Below are 26727 nucleotides of genomic sequence, written 5' to 3'. Positions count from 1 at the left end.
AAGACAAGCAAACAAGAAGATGACAATTTTAGAGGAAAACAGAACCCAGTGGAAATGACAAACAGGGGTCAGAATGTACAACCATAATGGAGAAAAATATTAATGTGATAAATTTAGCTGATAGGAACCTTAGTGATATAGAAATTAAGGTTCTGAAGTCATTCTGTCACACTAATACCTTTAACTTGGCCTCGAGTAGGACTGATCTTTTCCAATTCGTTAGGAAACTGAAACTAAAAAAAGGGCATGTTTTGAAGAGAAAGACCACCCCTGAAGGGACCAATAAGAAGAACACCAGCAATCTCATTATAGGGGACATAGATACTCTGTTTTGCCTGGCAGAATTAGATACTGAGCATGACTATATGGTGACCCCTTTTTGAGCTAGGATGACCTGGATATAGACCAGGACTGCCTGAGTAGGTTTAAGGTCAAATCTACCTCTAACGCAAAAGTGAACTATGATGCATTGATACTTTTGAAACCTTGGTGGTGTAGGACCTTAAGAAATTAGACTGTAAGAACCAGTGACAGAATGACAATTTGTTGAAAGCTGAACAGGAGAGGGGTTACAGAAAGATACTAAGGGGCAGATTGATCCCCTTAGCGCCCCCCCCCAGGCCACCATGTGTGCGGCCTATTAAAAGTCCGGCGCTTTGCAGGATTAGCATCAACAATTATGACGCTAATCTTGCAAAGCACCCAGAGACCCATTAAACCAGCCCTCTAGTGCCAGAACGTCCCCCTGCCATACATTATGCCTGAAGCAGGCTTCTAGTGGCGCAAGGGGTTACAAAGTGTTGCAATGCAAACATTGCGCAACTTTGCAAATAAGGTGCCGCGTTTTTGGCCTTCCAACCCCACATTAGCAACAAGAATTGACACCAATGTGGCTTGAAATTACGCTAGAGCCACATAAATCTGGGCAGAAGATTGTAATAAGACTGTCTGACAAAGGTGGCAGTGTGGTAATCCTCTCCAGAGAGATGCATCTGGAGGAAGGTTACCGTCAATTGAATCTCAATCAAAAAGGGGGGGGGGGGGCGGGAGGTTGTGTGGTCCAGTGTACAATCTCCCAACTATCATCAATAAATATAAGGTAGACTGTTCCAAAAAAGGACTATCATCCTAGGGGACCGACAGTCTCAGGAGCAAGAGCCCTCAAGCATCGCAATGGATGACTAGCATCATCATCGGGAAATGCTCCTCACCAGGCCGGCACTGCCATGCCTGGTGGGCACCCCCAGGAGGGGGGCTCTAAACCGTACTACTCTTATTCTGACTGGTAAGATCAACTATGCAGTCAAAGATGCTTACATTCAGGCACCAGTACACAAGGAAGAGGTCAAAAAATAGTTAAAATTGGTTATTCATCTCACAATCTGCATGTTCATGTCTGTCCTGGTGGGGTTTCAATTTGTTGACATGTAGGATCATGTGAAGATTCCCGGGGGTGCCAAGGTCCACCATGTAGGTGACCTCACCCTTTTTCTCTAAAATTGGATAGGGCCCAGTCCATTTGGCCTGAAGTGCCCTAGGAGCCAAAGGCTCCAAAAACTAGACCAGCTGACCTGGGTGATACTCGAGCATGGTAGTCTTCTGGTCATGACAGAGCTTTGTGAGCTCTTGCCTGGCCTTCAGGTTGCTGCTTGCCTTCCTCATGTACTCAGACATGCGTGGCCGCAGGCCCAGCACATGATCCAGCACATTCTCCTTGGATTATTTGAGAGGCTTTTCCCAAGACTCTCTCACCAAGCATAATGGGCCTCTTACAGGGTGCCCAAACAGTAACTCAAAGGGGCTGAATCCAACCCCTTTCTGTGGCACCTCTCTGTGGGCAAACAGTAGGCATGGGAGGAAAACATCCCATCTCCCCTTGGGTTTGTCAGACAAACCCATGAGCATGCCCTTCAGGTTCTTATTAACTTATTAAATCTTTTTACCAGACCATTGGTCTGTGGATGATAGAGGGTGGTGAACTTATAAGTAACACCATACTCATCCTACATTGCTTTCAGATAGGCAGACATACAATTTGTGCCCCTTACTGAGACCTTTGGGAATCCCTCTCTGGTGAACACACCAAGTAGGGCCCTAGCCACTGTGGGATCAGTGACTGTCCTGGGGGGGTATTGCCTCAGGGTATCTGGTGGTATGGTCCACAACCACCACAATGTACCTGTTGTCTGAGACATTTGGTGGGTCTAGAGGACCAACAATGTGAATCCCCACCCTCTCAAAGGGAGTCCCAACCACTGGCAGTGGTATCAAGGGAGCCTTTGGCTTATCCCGTGCCTTGCCACTGGCCTGGCAGGTGACACAGGAGCTGCAAAACTCCCTGACTTTTTCTGACATTTGCGCCCAATAAAAATGGTTGACCAGCCTGTTCCAGGTCTTGATCTGTCCCCAATGTCCAGCAAAGGGAATACTGTGGCTCAAAGTGAGGATGAACGCTCTATAATTCTGGGGACCACCACTCTACTGGTTGCCCCTGGTTTGGGGTCAATTGCCACTGTATAGAGAACTCCATCCTCCCAGTAAACCTTGTGGGTTCCACTGGTATCCCCTTGTCCTTACCTGGCAGCAGTCTGCCTTAAGTCCTCAAGAGTGGGACACTCTCTTTGTCCCTGGCACAACTCTTCTCTGGTAGGCCCACCTGCCCCTTGCAGTTCTGCCAAGTCAAGCAGAGCTTGCAGGGGAAGTGGCCCTCCCTCAGAGGTCAGATCCCCCCTCAGGTTTGGGTTCCTCCTGACCCTCTGTACTTGGGGGGGCTGGCAAGCCAGACCCAGTGTCCTTTCTTTCTTGGAGGATTGGCCCATTATTCCTGGGTCTAAGTGTCCAGCACTTACCTGTTGTGCCACCTGTGACCTGGTCACAGCACACACCCAGTCAGATAGGTCCATTATCCATGCATGGACCCTTCTTTCCACCTCTGATCATTCAGATGCTTCCATATCATTTCCCAGCAGACACTACTGGGAGGGCAGGAGCTACAGCTACCATCCTAGGATCAGTCACACCTCCCAATTCCAGGCTCACCATGGGATGGAGTTTGGTTCTGCTATCTGCATAAGTTACTTGCTGGAAGACACCAGGTTAGACCTGTTATGGAGAAACCAGATTCTCTGTGACAAAATTATCGCACTGGCTCATGTATCTCTCAGAGCTTCCACCTCAGTCCCATTGAGTTTAGGTGGAAGGGCTCAGGGCTCCCCCACCCTGAGAAGTTTTTTGGGACTCTGCGAGGACTCCTTGGGCTTTTTGTCATATTTCCCTTGGTTCTTCCGCTGAGAAGAACCAAGTCCTCCCTTTTTCTGATCAGCCCCTAGGGGTTTCTGGATAACACTAATTCTTAACCAGTCATCCGCTGCCTCCCCCAGCTCTCTGGGAATGGTCAACTTATAGTCAACTAGATACTGGTGGAGCTTCTCTTAGGCACAATTGGTTAGAAGGGCCTCCCTCATAATCAACTTGTAAAGGTACTTACCTTGTTGCCCTGTATCCAGCCCTCTGGTGCCTTAACTGAGATGTCTACAAAGTCCACCCAGGAAGGGGTGCTTGTCTTGTGGGTGTCCCTAAACTTGAGCCTATACCACTCTGGGGTCAAACCAAACTTTTTAGTTAAGCATCTCTTCATACTGGGCTATGAATCTGCCTCCTCCTCCCTCAAGGTCAGAAGCCTATGCCTCTCAGAGTTGGGGACCAACTCCCAAAGACGTGAACCCTAGTACTGAGGCTTAACTCTCCTCATCTGGAGGGCCCTCTCAAAGGCCCCCAGACACTTATCGATGTCATCCCCCTCTACATATAGGCAGAAACCAACCCCTTAGGTAACCTGGGACAAAAAAAACACCAAAGAATATCTCAGCTTCTTTGTCACTGCCACCATCTATTTTCTCTTCTCTAGCCCACTTTTTCTTTTCTAGGGCCAGCTTCTCTGCCTCCAAAGCTATAAATGCTAGCTGGGCTTCCAGCTATCTTTCCCTAAGGGACAGGTTCACTCCTTCTGAAGGGACCCCCTTCCCCTAACTAGCTTTGGGTATAACCCTAGTAACTGTTTGAAGTGAAGACCAGTCTTCCTCCTCCTCTCCTAGGCTCAGATGCCCTCCCTCCCCTGAGTGGTTGGAGCTAGCATCCGCCCCTTCTTCTTCCTCCTCTGAAGCTTCCTCTGGGCCTACTTCTTAGGCTTCAGCCCATGCTGTCAGGGAGTAGATCATGACATGCTTCCTGAGGTTAGTGGCTGCAGGCAACCCCCTCTCAGTACACAACTCCTTAATCTGGACTACTGTCAGTGTGGGTAGGCTAGCTGGATCAAGCTGCATGGTTCCCTAGTTTTGTGTCAACAAAAAAGTTTTGCAAAAATTGAAAACAAGAATTTAGAAAAATCTAAAAAATTCAATAATTGAAATTAATCAAAATAAAAAATGAAAAACAATGTTTGCACTAGGACAATTTAAAGGCTTTTTTATTTGCTTTCCTTAAAACTGTAACATGATACAGAACAGGATCCCACGACTGTGCACCAAAAATGTTGGAAAATGGGTTCTTGGTAAGGGCAGGTAAGTACCTACACTTAGCAATAGGCCATTAACCTCTACTTATGTCCAGTTAGGCCTCAATAAATTAAAACCAGCTCAGCTCTTCAAAGCTTGGCAACATGTGACAAGGCTTAATTTAAGAGACAAAGGCCCTCTTTACAGCCCTGGCAGTACTTTTTCCCATAATATGACTTTGGAAGTTTGGACCAAGCCAAACCGCCAATGCACCACACCGTCCGCCATGGCGGTAACGACCACCGGGCTGGAGACTGCAGTCTCCAGCCAGACGGCCATCACTATCTCCCCTCGGGATTATGACCCCACCTACTGCCATGGTTTTCGTGGCCTCCTTACCGCCACAAAAACCATGGCGGTAGGCAATATCCTATCCAGAATTCCTTCCCTGCCACTGATAGGGGCCTTCCCCTACCCCCATTCTTCCCAGACCCCACCACTACATACACGCACCATTGAACACATGTGTATATACACTCATACCCACATTCATGCACGCATGCATACATCCATGCACACACACATCCACACACACTGACATACATACTTGCACACAACACAACATACACGCACTCACACATCCATACACGCACACACAGACAACACACATCTCGCACCCGCATACATGCACGCACAGACATACACACACACCCCACACATACACATAACATTCCCCACCCCCTCCCTTGTCGGAGCATCTGACTTAACTGATTGACGGGGGTCCTCCAGTAGGAGAGAGGACGGGGCACTGCTGTCAACAGCAGCGTCTGCCAGCACGACACCGCCAGGCCGTATCATGTGTCATGATACGGTCTGTGGCAGTCTACTGGCGTGGCGCTGCTGCTGGCAGCAGTGCCACCTTACTGCCATCTGCCGCCATGGCTGCACCCAAACTTCTGCCATCCTTCTGGCAGAATTCCGACTACGGTCATAATTTGGCAGATGGCTGGTAGCTGCGGCGACAGTCTTTTGGCAGCTGTCGCCGCGGCGGTAGGTGGTGTATACCACCAATGTTGTAATGAGGGTCAAAGTGTACAGCATTCAAATATCACAAAACAGTCATTTTTGCCATGTCATGAACAATGTAATCTATCTATCTATCTATCTATCTATCTATCTATCTATCTATCTATCTATCTATCTATCTATCTTCACTTAAAATTAAAAAACCAAAGGATGTTTTAAACGTACAAATCCATAGAAATTCAAGTTATCACAAGCAATCATAACTCGTGCCTTATGGAAACTATAACATGCCCCCCTGCCATGCAGTTTTTTTCCTCTAAACATTTACTGCAAATATTACATTGATATTATCAATTATGTTTTCAAAGGTGTCATGAGTGCCGAAAGGTGAAACCTTGTCAGGGACATAGCGCAGGGATCCACCAGAGAGATGGCCTTCAGGAGACCAATAGTGCTCTCTATCACCCTCCTAGTTCGTCCAGGGGCCTCATTATAATTCCTCTCTGCATCTGTTCTGGGATTCCTCACAGGTGTCAGGAGCCATTGCAAGTTGGGGTAGCCAGAATCACCTGCAAACGTGGGCAAAACAGGACCTTAAGAAACTGACTTTACATGCACATTAGCTGGCTGTCAGCTATGTACAGATGCAGTGTCATACACACTCACTTATGAGTGACGTTCCTTCATAGTTTCCAAATCAACCAGAGGTCTGTAAGCAGATGGGGCCTCCCTCGCGACATGGGCCTGTACCTATCGGGGAGGAAAGAACATATTTTAAGTGTCAACATACACCTGCATCACATGATGTCACTGACATCTTTGTAAGTGTGACACGTAGGTAACACACACAGGCGCAAAGTATAGAGTACACCGCCATGTGTTGAGTTAACTCCGTAATAATGGCATCCCAGTCTGGACACAATTCCAAAGATGGGTGCATGTGAGGATCCTAGACTCATGTCAGCAAGTGACTAATATCGGAGATTAGGAGGCCCTGGATGAGGCCCCTGGCCAGGCTATGGTGACATGGTGGTAGCAAAATGGCAGCCTCCTGCCATCCAGGTATGAGGGAGTGGAAGTGACTTCATTCCGCTGGCGTTAGTCATCATGGCGGAAGGCCCTTTTCACCTCTGTGCACCTTATCATTGGATTACATGCTTGTCAATGGGATACCTGGGTTAATCATGATCGCCGCCGGCGGTGACAGAGCACACCGCCGCGGTACCTACGCCATTTTGTCAGACCCTTGACACTTGAGTCATGATTCCCGTGCAGGGTAATACTCCACTGCATGTGCTGCTGTGCCCTGACTCTGGTCCCTGAGATGTGGGTCACAGGAGAACGGGCCCCGGCCTTCACCGCAGAGGAGCTGGTGAAGCTGGTGGATGGGGTCTTACCCCTGTATGCCAAGTTGTATGGGTGACCAGAGGAGCACGTGAGTTGGCGTCTGTCATCCTTAGATGTGTGTGATTGTGGCGGATGTCTGTATGCATGTGGGTTCAATGTGTGACTGCCCAGCCGTAGAATGTCTGGCATGTACTGTATGTGAGTTGATAACATGGCTTTCCACAACGCCTGTTCCTTAGGGAACGACATGTCATCTATATTCGGTGCACACATACCGACGTCTGTTTCTTTGCTCTGTGTGTCCCATGCAGCTTAGCGCCCATCAAAAGAAAGGCCTGTGGCAAGCCATCGCCAAGGAAGTGCAGACCCTGGGGGTCTACAACCCACTGCAGGAAGCGGTGGGAGGACCTGAGGCCCTGGGCCAGGAAGACCGGAGAGGTCCAGCTGGGGAAGGCCTCCCAACGAGGAAGGGGTGCCCATCGGACCCTGACCCCTCTAATGGCCCGCATTCTGGCAGTGGCCTAACCAGATTTGGATAGGCGCTTGAAGGCAGCACAGGAGCCACAAGAGGTAAGTAACAACACTGTTGTGATACTGCTTTGATGGATGTATGTTGGTGCTGTGGTATGTATGCATTCTAGTGCCATGCACTTGGACAGGTGTGTTCCTGCAGTCCTGCCCCCTCAAAGTCCCTGGAATGGTATGAGGGCTAGTTTGGGCAGATTCCATAGGCCCATGGGGGTCCCCTTTCTGTCATCTGGTATGCTTTGTGGCCTCATGGACTTGTGAGTGCATTGGCTGGGCATGGTCTTTCGTGGGTGTAGTACACACAGTGTATCAGGTCTGTGTTTTCTGTGTGTAATGTGGTATATTCTGGGGTAAGGGCCACTAGTCAGGGGCACAGTCATGACGTATGTTGTAGGTCCTGCGTATAGGTGTGTGACCTGGATGGGAATGTGTGTGGGCCTGAGATGTACATATGTCCAGTTTTTGAAAAATGTCTCCCTCATTTTGCCTCTCCACCCCTGTGCTTGTGTGCCCTATGTGTACATCAGCATCATCTGGTGAGGGAGCAGTGGTACCAGCGAGTGGGGATGCAGCAGCTCATGGTTTCAAGGAGGCAGAGTCGAGAGACGCCAAGGGGACCAGTGGGTTGGAGGGAGTACCATGGGGGAGGCAACTACCACTGGAGGTAGTGACTCTGATACCTCCTTCGATGGGAGCTCCCTGGTGGTGGCGGGCCCTCCTGGGCACACCCATTCTATGCCATCTTCCACTACCCCATGCCATCACCGCCCTCCCAGTTGCTCCCCTCCGAATTGCCCATACCCGCTCACCCAGGAGGGTGAACATCTCCTTCGCCCCAGGCACCTCATCCCCTGCCCAAGTCAGCCCTGCTGCCCTCACGGAGAAGGCTATTGACCTCCTGAGGACCATCTCTGTAGGGCAGACAACATCGTGAATGCCATCTAGGGGCTAGCATCCCAGATGCAGCAATGCAATGCATACCTGGAAGGCATTCACAGTGACATGTCTTGCCTACAGAGATCTTTTCAGGCTCTGGCCTCTTCTTTAACATCTTTCACGGCAGCCAGTGTCCCTGGTCTTTCCATCTCCCCTCCCACCACCTCTAGCCCTTCCAGCACCCCACTCCCTTCACCCATCCCAAGCACACGTACAGACAGCCATGCACACACGTCAACACACAAGAAGCACACAAACACAAGCACCACACTGCTCACCACAGGCAGGCACACACCCAACATACCAAAGCACACACAACAACATCCATTTTCCCAGTGTGTTATGCTCCCAGCCACCCTGTCTGTCACCTCACCATGCACACCCACACGCACTGCACCCTCAGTCACTGCTGCTGCCCCATTCATGCAGTCACCACAACATCTGACATCCAGACATGCCCCCCAGACACCACACCTGCATTGACAGACACTGGCAGCACACTCACCAGACCTAGAGACACCCAGACAACAGCCAAATAACATCCATGTACACTGGTAGCCTGCCTTGTCCCACCCCCCTCCTGCCAAAACACTCACACATTCACAGACATCCTCACCACACACATCCACCACACATGAGCATACTTTACAGGCACCTGCATCCACGTCCGGACATCTACACCTGATACAAACACTCCCTCTACCTCCACTCCCAGACCTGCCTCCAAATCCCCTCCAACTGCCCCTAAGAAGCTTTTCCTCTCCCGTATTGACCTGTTCGAACCCACTGGCCCACCCTGTGTCATCCCTGAACGTGCCCATCTCCTTGCCCAGTCCACTCTTTCTACGTCCAAGTCTGCCCCAGTCCACCCTTCCCATTTGTGTGCCCCTTCCCCAGGGAGGAAGAAGCCTGTGTTGCCCCAGATCCCTCTGCCACCCCGGGTCCTAGCCCTCTCCCCCTCCTTCCAAGGGCAAGCCCAAACCCCCTCCACCTCCCAAACCTAAGCCCATGCCCCCCACTTCTGGGCATACGTCCCTACCCCTGCCACCCCCTGCCCCTGTTCCCTGAGGTGTCTGGCTGCTCCATTAATGCCCCTTTCAAGTGGAGTACCCTTTACACATGTGAGAGTCAAGGTCAGACTATTTTGGCCCTTCAGGGTATTTACAATGGACTGGCCAATGGCCTTATTTAGACAATACTTTTTTTCTTTCTAATAAAATTTGAGTGCCCAGTAGTGCTGTTGGTACAATATAGTGACGTTGTTCAGCGTTTCACTATGGTGGTGTGGTGTGCACATGTGTGTACTTTGGTGCAGGTCTTTGTTGTCTTGTGTCTGGTAAGTACATCTTGTTTTGGTATGTATCGCTTGGGATGTGGGGTTGGGAGGGTGTTGCAGGGTGGGTGGGGGTGGGTGTGTAACTTTGCCCTTTCTTCCCATGTGTACTAGGTTGTGGTACTCACCGTTGTCGTCTTCGTCGGTGATCATGGAGGTATATGGCAAGGAGCAGCGCTGGCATTATTTCCAACTCTCTCTCCATGTCTGCGTCAATGTGTTGTGTGTGCCTCCTGTGAGTGTGACCTTTTATATTGTTTGTTTCCCTCACGCTTTGTGTGGCGGTGGTTCCCGCTCCAGGAACTGATGGCGATCTTGTGTTTTATTATATCCGCCAGCCTGTGGGTGGCCTCCTCTGTCCTCGTCGGGACTACAAAGATGGCGGTGTGTGGATGGACCGCTACTTGTTTCTCATTTACTTCATTATTTGGGGGTCCGGACTGCCAGCCTGTTGGCAGTAGTTACCGCCACTGCCGGAGGGGCTGTGTTTACCGCCATGTTCATAATGACCACCTAAATGTTTTTTAGCGCTTAGAAACTAAAAGCGCCACTTGGGACATCTGGGCACACTCAATAGTGGCAAAGTGAAAATTTGAGGCCGACCGTGATAGAGCCCTGCTCGGCTACAGTGAGGAGTGGGCCTCTGTTAAAATTTTACCTTCACACTTAGGGGCTCATTTGTGAACCCCTAGCACCACTGCAGCGTCACTTTTTGTGACGCTGTGGTGGAGCTGTGCACTGCACCCTATTCACAAGGTGGTGTTAATACAGCCCCTTCACAAGCAGCATAGAAGAAGCATGCAATGGGTGTTTCTGTGGGTGTTCCACAGCAACACCCATTGCATTTTGAAGCTGTCCCAGATTTATGAGGTTTCATAAATCTGAGGCAGCACCAAAATCTAACTCCATTCTTTAATTTCTCCTAATTTGTTGCTCTATGCAGCACAGATAGAAAGAGCAAATCGCCATTGAAAATTGTTTCCCTTCCTGCACAAAAACAATCTCCCCCGCAACCAAGCCATCCTTGCACAATGGAGCAAGGGTGACTGCATTGGTGCTCAGCAGCAAAGTTAGCAACGGCACAGTGGGAAATACAGGGGTACGCCTTATTCCTGTTAATACGGAGCATTCCTGCATTTTGAAAAGGACGGACCATGGCACTACCAAACGTGGCACATTTTTGCAAATGAGGTCCTTAGTCATTTTCTTGAAGACTTTCCTCGACTCGGACAAAGTGACAAGTTGAGGCCAACCTTGCTTGAGCCCTTTTCTGATACGCTGCATGAGAAGCCTCAAGCAAGCTCTCTACGTTTGGACGTCTTCCTCGAAGGTGGGCTGTCCTCCTCAGCAAGCCACTTTTGATGCAACATTGTCGGATTGCCTTTCCACAAGCCCCCGGTCAAATCCTGGAAGTCTGGGACCCTGGAGCTTTACAGTGGGTTAACCTTCAAGTCAGGCCAGGTGGCAGTTGATGTTGGCCGACTTGACTCTCGACAGCGGGTAACTCCACTTATGGAGTTTTTTTCCTAAGTTGCTTCAAACTTATCAAAACTTCTGAATCTTTTCCAGAAGTACTTTTAAGGTCCTTCAAGTGTCCAGAACTCACCCCAAGCTTCCAGAAGCTCTGAGTTGCTCCTTGAGAGTTAGGACTCCAACTCCCAGAATGCACCTGGCTCAAATCCAAAAATGACCACTGGACAGTGGTTTGTCAGCTGGTCAGTTTTTTCAGGTTTTGGTGTAAGGGACTCTGGTTAGTTATTTTCTACCTGTACCAAACAGTCCCTTCTTGGATCAGTTGAAGCCAGGCAAAGTCCTTTTTGTGAAGAAGCTCAAGTGAGCAGCTGGTGCATTGTCCCGGTGCAGATCAGATGTCCAGCAGGGCAGTCCTTCTTCGTTTTGTCTTGTTCCTGGTAGGGATCTGAGGTCTGAGTGCAGCTCTGCCATATTTATCCTTGCTCCTGGGGTAGAAAGCAGGGGGAATCTTAGGCAGGCCCCCACCCTCTTGGAGGACCACTTTCTGGGGAAGTGTGGCGAAAATCAATCCAGAAGAGCAACACTTCTTAAAAATCCAAAATGGCAAAAATTCAATTTTGGAGGTTAGGTCTGGCTGAGTTCACCCACTGGTGTGGCTAAAATTCCCTAACACATCCCTTTCTAGCCCACTCCTAATCTAATCAAGGGGGCACCTGGTTCTCTGGGTTTGCAGGAAATGGAGAAGGTCTTGAGCTACTCCAAATGCCCTTCCCTCCTTTGAAGTCTACTTTGGATGCTCTCCCCCATCCTGTTTCACCATCTGCTGAGGCGGATCTCCTCCTTTGTCTTCAGCCCAGGCCACTTCACACCTCATCAAAGCAACCAGGCCAGGTTGCTAGAGGATGGCCAATCCGAGAAGGGCACTGCAGAGCTGAAGTTGGCAACTTTCAGGTAGAGTTCTAAAACTCTTTCCCTGAGCTAGTTATATTAACTTCAACAATGGCAAGTTGTTGGATTTATTATAGCAATCAGATTGATACCAAACTTGAAATATTTAGCTCCTTTTGGGATTTTATTATTTAAAAATAAAGTCTCCCCATTTTGTCCTATGGAGCCCAATCACTACAATGAGGGAAAACAGATGCGGTTATTTTTCACTCACCAGGGCTTATAAAACTTCTTTTATAAGGTCCTTGCTTATCGTTACACTGCACCCAAACCCAGGGGCACCTGGGCACACCTTAGGTGACCTATATGTAATAAAAGTAGTTTAAGACTTTGGAAGTACTTTTTATTTCCAAGATCGAATTTGAAAGGAACTTTAATTTAAAAGCAGCCAGCAAGGCAGTCTGCCTTTAAAATGACACTGGGCACCTCAGCAGTGCACCTATGGGTGCACTAGCTATGCTGGGGTCCCTAAATCTACATGCCCTACTATATATTAGGACTTATAGGTAGGTTGATACTGGCAATTATAATTTGCTCAATTTGCATATCCAGCTTCTGGAACCTTGGGTTGAGCTGTGTACTCCAAAAGGTCCTTGAAAGATCTTCTGGAAGAAGACCCAAAAGTTTGGAGAGGATTGGAGAACGTTTAGTAAAAAGCTTCATAAAGGGACCAACGCGATGTAGTGAGTCAAGCCGGCATTACATCGACTGCAACCTGACCTGACTTGCAGGTTTGTCCGTCTGAAAAGCTCTGGAGCCCCAGACTTCCAGGATTTCACCGGGGGCTCCTGGAAAGGCAATCTGACAACGTTGACTCGAAATCGCCATGCTGTGGAAGGTCGTCCAATATCGGGGAGAAAAAACTCAAAAAAAGGGACAAAGTCCAAATGTAAAAAGTTGACTGGAAGTTCCTGCGCAGCGAATCCGAGAAGGGCTCCAGGAACGTTGGATCCAATTACAACTTCAGCCCGGACAAAGATGTTTGTCCTGAAAAATCAACTAAGTCCAAAGGTAGAATTCTTCACCGTGTACTCCTGCAACGTGTATCTGAAGAGTGGTCCATGGAGGTCGGATCCAATCTGCAACTTTGTCCTGGTGAGAAACTTGTCCTGAAAAAGACTAAGGCCCATATTTATACTTTTTTAGTGCCACATTTGTATAATTTTTTGACGCAAAAGCGGCGCAAGCTTACAAAATACAATTACATTTTGTACGTTTGTTCCCCTTTTGCATCAAAAAATGACACAAATGCAGCGCTAAAAAAGTATAAATATGGGCCTACGTCCGAAGGTAAACTATTGACCGAGGCCTCCCGCTTGCTGTAGCCGGGCAGGGCTCCATGGCGGTTGGCCTCAAGTTTTGACATTGCCCCGGTCGAGATGCAACCAGATTTCCCAAGTGGTGCTTTCAGTTTCTAGGCGCTAAAAACATTCTTTAAAAATTCATATGTCCGGGTCCCCTTATCTGATTTTATTTGTTTTTGCGTCAAATTAAAGATAGAAATATGTTCTATTTTTATAAATTGGTTTTGGATTTTTAAATTGTTTCCTGTGTTTTATTTTATTACTGTTTTGTGATAGTGGAATACTTGGCCCTCATTATGATATTAGCCGTAAATCCCACTTACCGCCATGCTGACTGCCGCCAACATAAAACTGCAGCGGCGGATAACAGCCAACCATATTATGACATACACATACCAATCCGTCACTATACAGCCACACACATAAGTCTGCCAGGCCAAAGGTCAGTGATAATCTGGCAGTAGCAAAACCCATACCGTTACGCCAACAGAACTAAGCCCACAACATTATTACCCACAACATTATGGCCCACAACATTATGACCCACGAATCACAGACATTTAGTGGCGGTAAACCATTGGCGGTACATACCGCTGCGCTCAAAATACACACACTCAAACAAAACAACACCACATTGGACATTCAAACTACACACACCTGACACTTATACACACATCACACCCACACACCCACCCCACTATAAAACACATGCCAACACTACCCACAAACCATTATGAATACAAACCATTGCCAACAGAGAGAGACAGCAAGAGCACCCACACAACCAGAGCCACATACCACCATCACCTATATACCACACACGCACCTCACAAGACACACCCTAACACATCACCATACACACCCTCACCCATACCACCCACACCACACTCATGGCACCACAACAACACCCCAGGTTATCTGAGGAGGAGCTAAGGGTCATGGTGGAGGAAATCATCTGGGTAGAGCCACAGCTATTTGGATCACAGGTGCAGCAGATATCCATTGCTAGGAAGATGGAGCTATGGCGGAGAATCGTGGACAGGGTCAACACCGTGGGACAGCATCCAAGAACAAGGGATGACATCAGGAAGAGGTGGAGCGACCTATGGTGGAAATTATGTTCCATTGCAGCAAAACGCCAGCTTGCAGTACAGAGGACTGGCGGTGGACCCACACCTCCTCCCCCACAACTTACAACATGGGAGGAGCAAGCCTTGGCAATCATGCATCCTGAGGGCCTGGCAGGAGTTGGAGGAGGACTAGACTCTGGTAAGTCAAATCTCTATTACTATAACCCCCCAACCTGCATGCCATCACACACCCACACTCTTACCCCCAATCCCATCACTCCACAACCTCCAACATACCCCACCATCACAACCCACTCATCCCAATACGAAGCCCTGCATGCATCACCAATGCATGGAAACCACTCACAGACCTGCATGGGCACCTATAACCACTCACAGACCTGCATGGACACCTATCACCACAGCGTGCACACTAGAGAGAATCACCTAGCCCACCAAATAACAACTCACACAAGGTAAAGCTGCCAGGGCAATAACAACCATAGAGGGCAACACACCCATGCACAATATGTCACACGCAGAAACAATAACACTGCATTTACATCCCCACAGGTAACCCACCCAATGTCACCGGCGAAGAGGTGCCTGCAACATCCAGTCCCCCCACAGAAGAGGCCCACAGTGATGCCAGCAGCTCTGGTCATCTAGATCTGGATGACCAACCTGGCCCATCAGGGATCTCCGGACAGTCAGTTACCCAAGCACAGTCTCACACCACCACAGAGCCTCCTCCCTCAGGAAACACCACCCCAGCACCCTCCCAACAGGCCCATACCTGTGTCCCCAGGACACGTCAATCAGCAGTGTGTCCTCCACTACAGGCCACCCCACAAACCCAAGACAATCAGGTACCTGGGGTCAGTGGCAATGGGAACATGGTTCAGGGGACAGAGGCACAGGACAACAGGGAAGCTGGGAGGACTGCTGTGCGACAGGGGGAGGACAGGCCCTGGGAACCGACTCTCCAGGAGACACTCACCACGATCCTTGGAGCATACCAACATTCCCAGGATACGCTGGGCCAGATACTGGACAAGTTGCAGGAAAACATGCAGCTGCAGGAGGGACTATACCTGGGCATCAGGGAGGACTTAAAGGACATCAACACCACCCTGGTCAACATTGCAAGGGTGATGGCAGATATGGCCAACAGTATGAGGGAGGCAGTGGCACACCACCGGGCCCCTGACATTAGCCAAACCACCAAACAGCCCTCAACGTCCGCTGCCGCTAGTGGACAGTTGGCTACGCCACAGGAACAACTGGCCACCAGCACCTCTCCCCCTGCAGAAGGAGAACAACCCCACAAACGTTCCCTGTGATCCAGGCAGAAGCCAGAGACTATTGCCAAGACCCCCACCAGGAAATAAGACTCTCCTGATTGTCACCCTTATGTCCCACCCTGACACCCTGTCCACCTTGAACTGCCATTGCTCCACTTCCTATGCCCCATTGAACAATGCACTTGTGATACAAATAGACTGGACTCTTCCCTGGACTTTCCTCCATCATCACCCAAGCCCATTGCACTACCCCCTCTTCTTCAGAGCACAGCAATAAACACGCTTTGATAAAATACAAGTATGGTGTATGTCAGATGTCTTCATAAGGTATTCGTTTAACAAAGGTTCAAACATTGCAATTTAACTGTACAGTAATGTTTACATTGGAAAGACCTGTACTTGGCTGCACTGAACACACCAGGAGCAATAGTGGGGCACCCACATCTACAAAAATAGATGCCAAAGGGTACAATGAGTGGGCATAGAAGACAGCCTGCCAATGACAATGTCACATATCAAACTTTCAATTATATGTGTATCAACACTGTCTTACCTGTGTCTCATTGGAAGTATTGAAGATTAATTGCACTTCTGTTGTAGTCATCGTCATCCTCTGCCTCCTCATCCTCACCGTCCACGGGGTCCTTCTGCAAAAAAGGCACCTGGCGATGCAAGACAAGGTTGTGCAACATACAGCATGCGACAATGATCTGGCAGACCTTCTTGGGTGAGTAGCACAGGGCTCCACCTGTTAGATGGAGGTAACGAAACCTGGCCTTCAGGAAGCCAAAGGTACTCTCTATAATCCTTCTTGTGCCCATGTGCCTCATTGTAATGTTCCTCTGCCCTTGTCCAGGCATTCTTCACAGGAGTCAGTAGCCATGAGAGGTTGGGGTAACCAGAGTTACCTGCAAATATCGAGGGACAACTGTTAGCCACACACTAACCCTTAGGGCCCACAATATACCCATACACCAACATAGACTGGGTGGGAACCAGGGCTCACCTATTAGCCACACCCTGTGCCTCTGTAGTTGGGCCATCACATTTGGGATGCTGCTATTCCTCAGGAAAAAGGCATCATGCACAGTCCCAGGATCCTTTGCATTGACGTGGGAGATGTACTGGTCCGCCAGGCACACCATCTGCACATTCATGGAGTGAAAACTCTTTCAATTTCTGAACACCTGTTCATTTCACCAGGGGGGGGGTAAAATGCAATATGTGTTCCATCAATAGCCCCAATAATGTTGGGGATATGTCCCATTGCATAGAAGTCAGATTTCACTGTGGCCAAATCCTCCACCGTGGGAAAACGATGTAGCTGCACATGTGTTTAATCAAGGCGGACAACACTCTGGTCAGCACTATTGAGAACATTGGCTGTGACATTTCTGCTGCCAAGCCCAATGTCACTTGGAAAGAGCCAGTTGCCAGGAAATGGAGCACTGATAACGCTTGCACAAGAGGGGGGATCCCGGTGGGGTGAAGGATAGCAAAGATTAGGTCAGGCTCTAATTGGGCGCACAGCTCAGTGATTGTGGCCCTGTCAAGTCTATAGGTGAGAATAATGTGCCTCTCCTCCATTGTTGCCAAGTCCATCAGGGGTCTGTACATGGGGGATGTCTCCATCTCCTATTCATCCGCAGGGTTTGCAATGTATGGGCCAAAAGAGTAAGCAGCTGGTCATTATCTCAACATTCCAACCACTACAGTTCAATGCATGTTGTGATTGTAACAGTACTTTGTTTAAGATGTCCAAATGGTGCATTTGTGTACTGTGACGCAGTTAGGAGCCATGGCCTGCACCCCCTCCATAAATGGCGTCCGCCTGTCTTGTATGGAGGGACAGGTGGAAATGAGATAATTCTGCTGATGTTGTGTGCTGTAGCGGGAGGCGGTAAAGAACTGCCGTGCAACCCCTCATTGGTTAGCATTGAGCCCTATGGGGTACAGTGGCCAATGGTGATGTACGCCGGCGGTGATGGTACGCACCGCCGCGGATGTGACCACCATTTTCTATCTGATTCCTCACTTGCTACCTGACCTTCAACAGGAGAGGACCTACACTGCATTAGCTGCTGTGACCTGTGTCTGGAACCGACCATAGCTCGTGTTACTGGGGAAAAGGCCCCTGCCTTCACCTTGGCGGAGTTGGAGCGACTGGTGTTTGAGGTCCAACCAAGTACCGACTGCTGTATGGGCCTCCAGACCAACAGATGAGTACACTGTGACTACGATGCATGGAGTGCTGTGTGTGACGACCTCATGTGGGGGCGGTTGGTGGATGGGCCCTGGGCCTGGTGGGCCATGAGTGTAACAGACAGGACGGTCAAACTAATTCCTTTCCCTGTGTCCATTTCTCTGCAGGTCAGTGAACATCAAAAAAGGGTATATGGCGTGCCATCACCAAGGACGTGCGGATCCTGGGGGTCTACGGCAGGTGGAGCACCCACTGCCCCAAACGGTGGGAGGACATGAGACGCTGGGCACGGAAGATTGTGGAGGCTCAGCTGGGGATGGCCTCCCAAAGAGGAAGGGGTGCCCGTTGAACCCTGACCCCCACGTGATGGCCCGCATAATGGTGGTGGCCTATCCGGAGCTAGATGGGTGATTGGGTGCATCAGAGTAGCCACAAGGGGGTGAGAACAGTGCCCTAATATTCAACTTACTCTGGGTGGGGGAGGGTGGGCCCTGTGAGGGTGGGCCCTGTGGGTGCACCTAGCCCAGGCCTAGCATTGCAGAGTAGGTCCCATTTTGGGCAGGCTTCTGATGTGAAAGTACTCCAACCAAGCTAGTAGGCATCCAGTACTGGGCAGGGGTCTGTGGGTGTCAGGTATGCTGCAGCTGGCGTTACGTGCCCCTACCCATGGGCTGGTGGCTAGCATTGTGACTGGTAGTGCATTGCCTAGTGCGTAGGGCTAATCCCTGTGTGTGAGTGTGTTGTGTAAGCCAACGGTGGTGTTGTCGATTCCATTGACCAAGTGTATCCTTTGTCTCCCTACCCCTTTTTGTTTTGTCACCCTGTCCTTATGTGCATTAGTATCATCTGGCAGAGGATCACATGCACCGGCGACGGAGTGAGCTGCATCCCACAGGACCCATGATGCAGAATCCACCAACGGTGAGGGCACCAGTGGAACGGAGGGTGAGGGGAGCATCACGGCAGAGACAGGAGGGGACAGTTTGGACACTTATATACCTCCTCCGATGGGAGCTCCCTGGTGGTAGCGGACACCTCTGTGTTTACCCCAGCTACAGGTACATCCGCCACCCCTTATATTAGCACTACCCTCCCAGCAGCCCCTCAGTGAGTTTCCCGTGCCTGCTCACCCAGGAGGGTGGGCATCTCCTTTGCCCCAGGCACCTCAGGCCCTGCCCAGTTAGCCCTGCTGCCCTGAATGAGGAGGCTATTGACCTCCTGCGATCCATCTCTGTTGGGCAGTCAACCATTGTAAATGCCATCCTGGAGGGCAAATGCATTCCTGGAGGGCATTCAAACTGGCTTGGCAGCCCAACAGAGATCAATCCATTGTCCCTGTTTCCACCCTCCAACTTCCTCTTCCCAATGCCATTCCCCTCAACCCCAAGCTATTCCAAGCACACAGACAGACGAGCAGGCACACAGGACAACACACAAGAGTAGATATGGCAAACACAAGCACCACACTTCATCCCAAAGGCACTCACTCAAACACCATACAGAATCAGACATACCAACATCCCCTGCCTCCACTGTGGCCCCTTCCTCTTCATTGTCCACCTCCCTCCCAGTTGTGTCTACACTCACACCTGCATGCACTACATCCTCATCCATTACCACCATCATCAGCACACCTGTCAGTACACACCCTTCACTGGCAGTCACCACCCCACATCCATACACACGTCCCCTGTGTCGTCTCCCACTGTGTCTGTGCCCCCTCCTCCCAAAGTACACAAACGCAAGCACTCAGACACCCAACAGCCATCCACCTCACAACAGCATCCAGCCCATGCACCTGCACCCAAAACAGCAGACTGAAACCTCCTACCACCACTCCCTCTTCCTCCTGAATGTCCCTAAGAAGCATTTCCTCACCAACATTGACCTCCTCCCTAGCCCTCCCCCCTCACATCAGGCCAGGGCGGTCAAAATCCAGCCAAGCACCTCAGCCACCCAGTCCACGGGCACAGTAGTGTCCCCAACTACTCCAGGTGGGAAAGGATCCCGGCCACCAGCCAGCCAGATGAACAGGGTGCCAGCCCCAAGTACGTCAAGGAAGGGCAATGAGGCAGCCCCAGCTGCAGGAAGGAAGGGCAAGAAGGCAACCCTAGCTGCAGGAAGGAGGGGCAAGGGGCCTGCAACAGCAGGCAGTAGAGACAAGGGGCCTGGTGCAGGGACTCAGTCGGAGCCCCCATCACCAACCATGGTGGTGCAGCCATCCAAGGCTGCAGGGTACGGGCTGGAGCCTCCCCCTCCTACTGGCAGCACCTCCACCAGCACCGCCACCAGCATCAGCAGCTCCAGTGGGCAGCCGTCCGAGGCTGCAGGGGATGGGCTGGAGCCTCTGCCTACCTCCGCCAGCACCACCACAGCACCACCACCAGCACCACCACCAGCAGCACCAGCCCCAGTGGGCAGCCCTCTGAGGCTGCAGGGGATGAGCTGGAGCCTTCCCCCACCACTGCCAGCACCACCACCAGCACTGCCACCAGCAGCACCAGACCCAGTGGGCAGTCCTCTGAGGCTGCAAGGGATGGGCTGGAGCCTCCCCCATCACCACCAGCACCACCACCAACAGCACCAGCCCCAGTGGGCAGCCCTCTAAGGCTGCAGGGGATGGCCTGGAGCCTCCCCCCACCACTGCAAGCACTGCCACCAGCAGCAGCCCCAGTGGGCAGCCATCTAAGGCTGCAGGGGATGGGCTGGGGCCTCCCCCCATCACTGCTAGCAAGGCCACCAGCACCACCACCAGCAGCAGCAGCCCCATTGGGCAGCCATCCGAAGCTGTGGAAATGGGCTGGAGCCTCCCCCCACCACTGCCAGCTCCATCATTAGTACCGCCACCGTCACCGCTGGCAGACAGTGTGTAGTCCTGCGTCCATGGGCTGTTGTGCAGCCTGGACCCTGAAAATCCTGTGGGTCTGCCACCCAGGTGAGACACTGTGACCTTGCACTCCCCAAGATCTGCATCACTGGGCCCAATTCCCCCTCCAGAACCAGTGAAGAAGCCATCCACTCACCCCATCCTCCACAGGATTGAGATCACTGGGCACAATGCCCCCTCCAGAACCAGTGGAGAAGCTATCCACTTGAGAGACTGTGGCCTATCTCTCCCCAGGATCAGGCATAGGGCTTGTTGCCCCCTCCAGAGCCAGAAGGCAAGTCACCCACTTGAGAGACTGTGACCTTGCACTCCCCAGGACATGTCAGTGGGCAAGTCACCCACTTGAGAGACCGTGGCCTTGCACTCCCCAGGACAGAGCATAGGGCATATTGCCCCCTCCAGGACCAGTGGCGTTGTACCATCTTCCGACTGAGGTGCCTCTTATTACTCTCACTTTAATCAATTCCTTTTGTCCTTGCATTATTCCTGAGGGGTACAGGGTGAATATGTAATGTTACTGCATCTGCTTGTGTGTATGGTGTTGGGGGTGGGGGTTTTGTGTGTTGCATGTATGTGTCACTCTCTTTTTCCTCCCCCTCCTCTGTGTGCTAGGCGCCAATACTCACGGTGGTCGTCATGGCATGGGGAAAATATGCAACTCGGGCTCCATGGCAGGGTGGTTCTGCCCTAAGTCTCCAGAGGTGAGTCATTTCCCTTCTGTGCATTGTTTCCGCCAGGCTTTTGATGTTGTTGATACTGCCCCGGAAAAGGTGGCGGATTGGACTATCATAATACGCTGGGTGGAACATTGTCTTTCGCTTGGCTGTAGTCGGTTACTGCCTTGGTGCCTGTTGATTTCTCCCTAGCGGTCGGTGCCTTAAAGTGGCTGTCTGTCTGAGTGGTTTCCACCGTGGTCATAATTTCATAGTTATTACTGCCAGCCTGTTGATGGTATTACCACCACTATGTCACTGACTGCCAGGGTTGTAATGAGGGCCTTTGTTTCCAAAGTTAAGCCTTGTTGCTTGTTGCCAAGCTACAAAGGATTGAGCTGGGGTTAATTTAAAGAGACCTACGTGGACCTAGTAGGGGTAAGTGGCCTAGTTCTAATTGTAGGTACCTACTTGCCTCTATCAATAATCCACTTTTCAACAGTCTGGGGGTAGATGCATGAGGGTCTGAGTGGGTTTTTGAGTGGGTGCATGAATGTCTGAGTGGGTCTGAAAGTGGGTGTGGGAGTCTATAAGTTGGTCTGAGTGGGCACATGAGTCTCTGAGTGCATGTATGAGTGAATCTTTGGTTTGATTCACATTTTCTTTTCTTGGCATGTCAACATGGACACTCTTTTCAACAATGCAAGAGTCTGGTGTATCAGTCCAGCCACTAATATGGTATGGACTGTAGGCCTGTTGCTTTCCTGTCATTATCCTCAAAGGATATATTACCATGTAATTGTTTGTATTTTGCTTTACAGCTTTAAAAATTCACACTGATGACTAAACATGTGTTGGCTGTGGATTATTTTACATTTGTACGCTGGAAAGTTTTCTATGGACTCATCTTGGTTGACAATATATTGTGGACTGTATATGAGTTCTACAGTATTCTTGTGGCCATAACATGGGCAGTAGTCTGCCTTTATGTTCCAAATGACCCAGAAATCCCTTTAATTGGTATATCTCTGGTTCGCTTGGGAACTCAGGACATGCTTTGCAGAACCTGGCCATTATTTCTTTATTGGTGAAAGAATTTACATCTCTTCCATGCCATTCTCTAAAAAACAGCACAGTTTCATTTTCATACATGTCAGCAATTGCTTCAGGCCTGCAGATCCCTTGTTCCATGTCAGGTGGTTTGAGTGAAAACATGACAAGAGGGCTGAAACTCTGAAATGTAGCATGGGTAGGTGTATATCTTTCAATTAGGTAAAGTGGTATGCACCTGCCACATCATCCAAATGGTTAAACCTGTGCATGGACCCATTAACTCCAAATATAACCATTATTATCATTGATAACAGTTTCAATGACATCAGTCCTTTGATCATGTCTGCCACCAAATATGAAGTTCTAGACAACCTCAGTACCACATTTTGCAGCTGACTTGCGATAGAGTATGATTCAAAGTCTGGCAGAAACATCCACCATTCTACCATGTAAACCTTTGTGTTATCAGCATTATTTATACTGCTCCCTCAGGCCCCCCCAATGCAGTTTCAGTATTAACTGATCTCAGTTTTTGTAAACTGCGAGGGGAATCTCCCTAGACATATTCTGCCATAGATACATGAGTCTGTGAACCATGATTACTTTCCAGATGCCATCCTGCACATTAAAGACAATAAAAATGTTAATCAAAGATGGAAAGTTTCCACTGTATTAACCAAAGAATGTACATTTTTGCTATATACTTTATCTGAACCCTATGGCCATTAGAACCAATACGTGTATTCATTTTTGGAAGAGGGTATGACACATACTAAATCTAATTCACCTGAAATCCAGATGCTGCTCTGTAATCCTCAGTTACTAGCAACATTGGTGAAAACACAACATGTTTTTCTTTCATATATAATAAAACATCATCTGCATAAAGTGGAGTGATGTGCTGTTTTTTCTATCATTACTCCCTTGACTGCATACTTACTTTTGTCAATTGTGTTATTGGGTTTAGAGTGTGTGACAAAAATCAGAAGCCACAATTTACAGCCCTGTTGCATACCTCACCATATACCTACCACTCAGGTAAGTCTACCTGTCAGCATTTTATCAGGTATAGTAAGAATATCAATATAACTGATTCTTCACCTATTTATGGAGTACAACGACAACCATCTTTCTCATAGAATCCAACAGCCTCCCAAGCGTCAGTGCTCCATTTTATTGATCTTGTAACCTCGGGGTGTATGTCAGAATATGCTTTAGAAATTTGGGTGACAATCAGTCCCCACTGGGAGGTTTGCCTGAATTTAAATGATTAATTGCCCATTTAATGTCCTGCGCTTTAACCTGTTTCCAAGCACTTCCCTCATATCTGTTCACAAAGTTGGAAGGTCTGCTGTCTGCTTCATCTAACAGCTTATCAATGTCCCCCATATCCAGTCTGTCACTTTAGCTATATATTTTTGCCTAATCCTGTTGAAATTTTGGGATAATCGTATTGTATCCCATCCCTGTGCTACCATAGCTAGTTTAAGATCTCTTTTACCTGTGACCAACCAAGGGAATAAATAACCAGTTGTATCTCTATCATCATGTTACAGCACATTATTTGTAATAATTTTACTTACCCAGTCAATCTACACCTTCCAACAGTTCTTGCTTCTCTTACCCACATATTCCTGTGCATTATTATTCTGCATCACTCCATTCTCTAATGTCAGAAACCTAACCTCCAATTTGTCCTCTTGATTACTGAGATCTTTCTGAATCTCATGTAATAGTCATTCATCTTCCCAAAGGCTAACCTAAAAAACTCCACATTTATATGAAAGAATCACTTGCTCTTGGGTAGTCTGATGTAAAGTATCTACCAGCACCCATGTTTGCAGGTGCCTAGTGGGTTATTTACTTACTTATGCCTACTACTCCTCTCGGGGTGTAGGCCATCAACCAGGACTCTCCAGCCATCTCAGTCCTGGGCTTTACTTTCAATCTAACTCCAGGTGTAACTCATCTCTTTGCAGTCAGCCTTGAGGCCTCTGTGTCAGGTGTTTCTTGGCCTATCCCTTTTCCTTTTCCTTTGAGGGTTCCAGGTCAGGCCTTGTCTGGTGGTGTTGGATGAAGGCTTGCAGTGGGTGTGACATATTCATCCCCAGCATCTTTTCATGATTTCTTCATGAACAGGGACGTGAAATATCTGCTGCCATAGGTCGGTGTTATTAATGGCATTTGGTCAGCAGATTTGAAGGATGTTCCTCACACAGGTGTTGATGAAGTTCTGTACTTTGTTGGTGGTAATCACAGTTGTCCTTCAATTTTCTACGCATACAGAAGGGCCAATTGTACATTGGATTTGTGTTGGAACTACATTTTTACTGGGCTTTCATTGCTTCCTAAAAGGTACATGATCTGACAGGACTCTCTCCAGAAATTCAGCATCTCAAAATTATTATAATGTGTTTCACTAACAACAGCATAATCTATGCAGGAAAAAGTACCATGTGGACAAGAGTAGGTGATGTAATCCAGCTCCTAAGAACCTACATTATGTAATTAGTGTGTGCAGTTTGAGTGATACTCAGCCTAGTGGTCTGTAGGTCAACTATGATCAATCTAGAGCTGGACCAGGCATGTAGTTAAAGTCACCCATCTACAGTAGCCCAAATATAACATTTTTATACAAAAGAAATTCTGTTGTTCCAGATACATATTTGTAACCAATGTTGAGTAATTAAGTACACACCACCAAAACTGACTTCACCTATCGTGCATCAGGTAATCCCACATAACTGTCTCTTACATGTACTATGACATTCAATTCCTTAAAGAGCAGAATTGGTCTAATCCATAACAACCCCATAGCTGAGGACGTAGAAGAAGAGTCCAACATTTGGAAACCACATTTCTTGCTAAATGTCTTATGTTCACTGTTAAATAAGTGCATCTAACTATAGATGGACTCTTCTACATATATGTGACCTGTTAAGACCCTGTGCCATTAATTGTTAATATTCTGTCAGTAGGATAAACTCAGTCAAAGTCACTGCAATAATAGTGTTTACATTTTATAGCTATGCTGCTATACGTTTAATGGGATAGTAGCAGCACTGTTATGAGGGGCTGTCACAATGTTTTAGAGACACCTCTACCACCACTGATTTCCTCTGTGGGTAACCCCAGGATCTGGTGGCTTCCCTGGTGAGCCTATTTCCTTAAGGTGTTCTATGCCACTATAGATCTAGGTATAATATGCTGGCACAATAGTTGGCTATACTGTGTGTAGGAAAGTCCTCGTTTTTGCCCTGGTCACCCCCCACACTTTTTGAATAGGTACTGGTGGTTACTGACTCTTGGCTGTGCCCTGGGTACTGCTTACCAGTCCCAGGGCCAGTGCTCTGTGTAAAGTGGATATGCAAATTAGGCTAATTATAATTGGCAAAGTTAACCTACCCATAAGTCCCTAGTATATGGTAGGGCATGGAGGTCTAGGGACCCCCGCATAGGTAGTGCCCCCATAGGTGCACTGCTGAGGTTCTTAATATCATTTTAATGGCAGGCCTGCCTTGCTGGCTGCTTTTAAATTAAAGTTCCATGCATATTCAACTTTGGAATTAAAAGTCGTTTTTAAAGTCTTGAACTGCCATATTTGTACATATAAGTCACCCCTAAGGTGTGCCTTATGTGCCCCTAGGGCTGGGTGCCATGTAACTATAGGCAGGGACCTTATAAAAATAGTTTTATAAGCCCTGGTGAGGTAAAACAGCCAATTTAGTTTTTTCTTCATTGTAGTGAATGGCCTCCATAGGCTAGAATGGGGAGAATTTATTTAAATTTTTAAAGTCCCCTTAAGTAACAGATACCAGAATTTTGGTATCAAATTAATTGTTATAATAAATCCCACAACGTCCAGTTGTGGGATGAAATATAACTTGTTCAGGTAAAGAGTTTTAAACTTTACCTGAAAAGTTGCCAACTTTAGCCCTGCAGTGTTTTTGCTACTGTGCTCTGATTGGCCAGCCTCTGGCAGCCTGGCCAGGCTGTTGATGAGGTGTGAAGTAGCCTGGCTCCACACAAAGAGATGTGCCTGTGGGAGTAGATCTCCCCTCAGAAGATGGTGAGGCAAGAAGGGGCTGCCAAACGGGTCTTCAAAGGTAGAGAAGGACATTTGGAGCAACCCAGCAACACCCCCACATCCTGCAAACCCAGACAATTAT

Source organism: Pleurodeles waltl, chromosome 6 (genome assembly GCF_031143425.1).
Source record: "Pleurodeles waltl isolate 20211129_DDA chromosome 6, aPleWal1.hap1.20221129, whole genome shotgun sequence".
In the NCBI taxonomy this organism is placed as follows: Eukaryota; Metazoa; Chordata; class Amphibia; order Caudata; family Salamandridae; genus Pleurodeles; species Pleurodeles waltl.
This window is presented reverse-complemented; position numbering follows the sequence as displayed.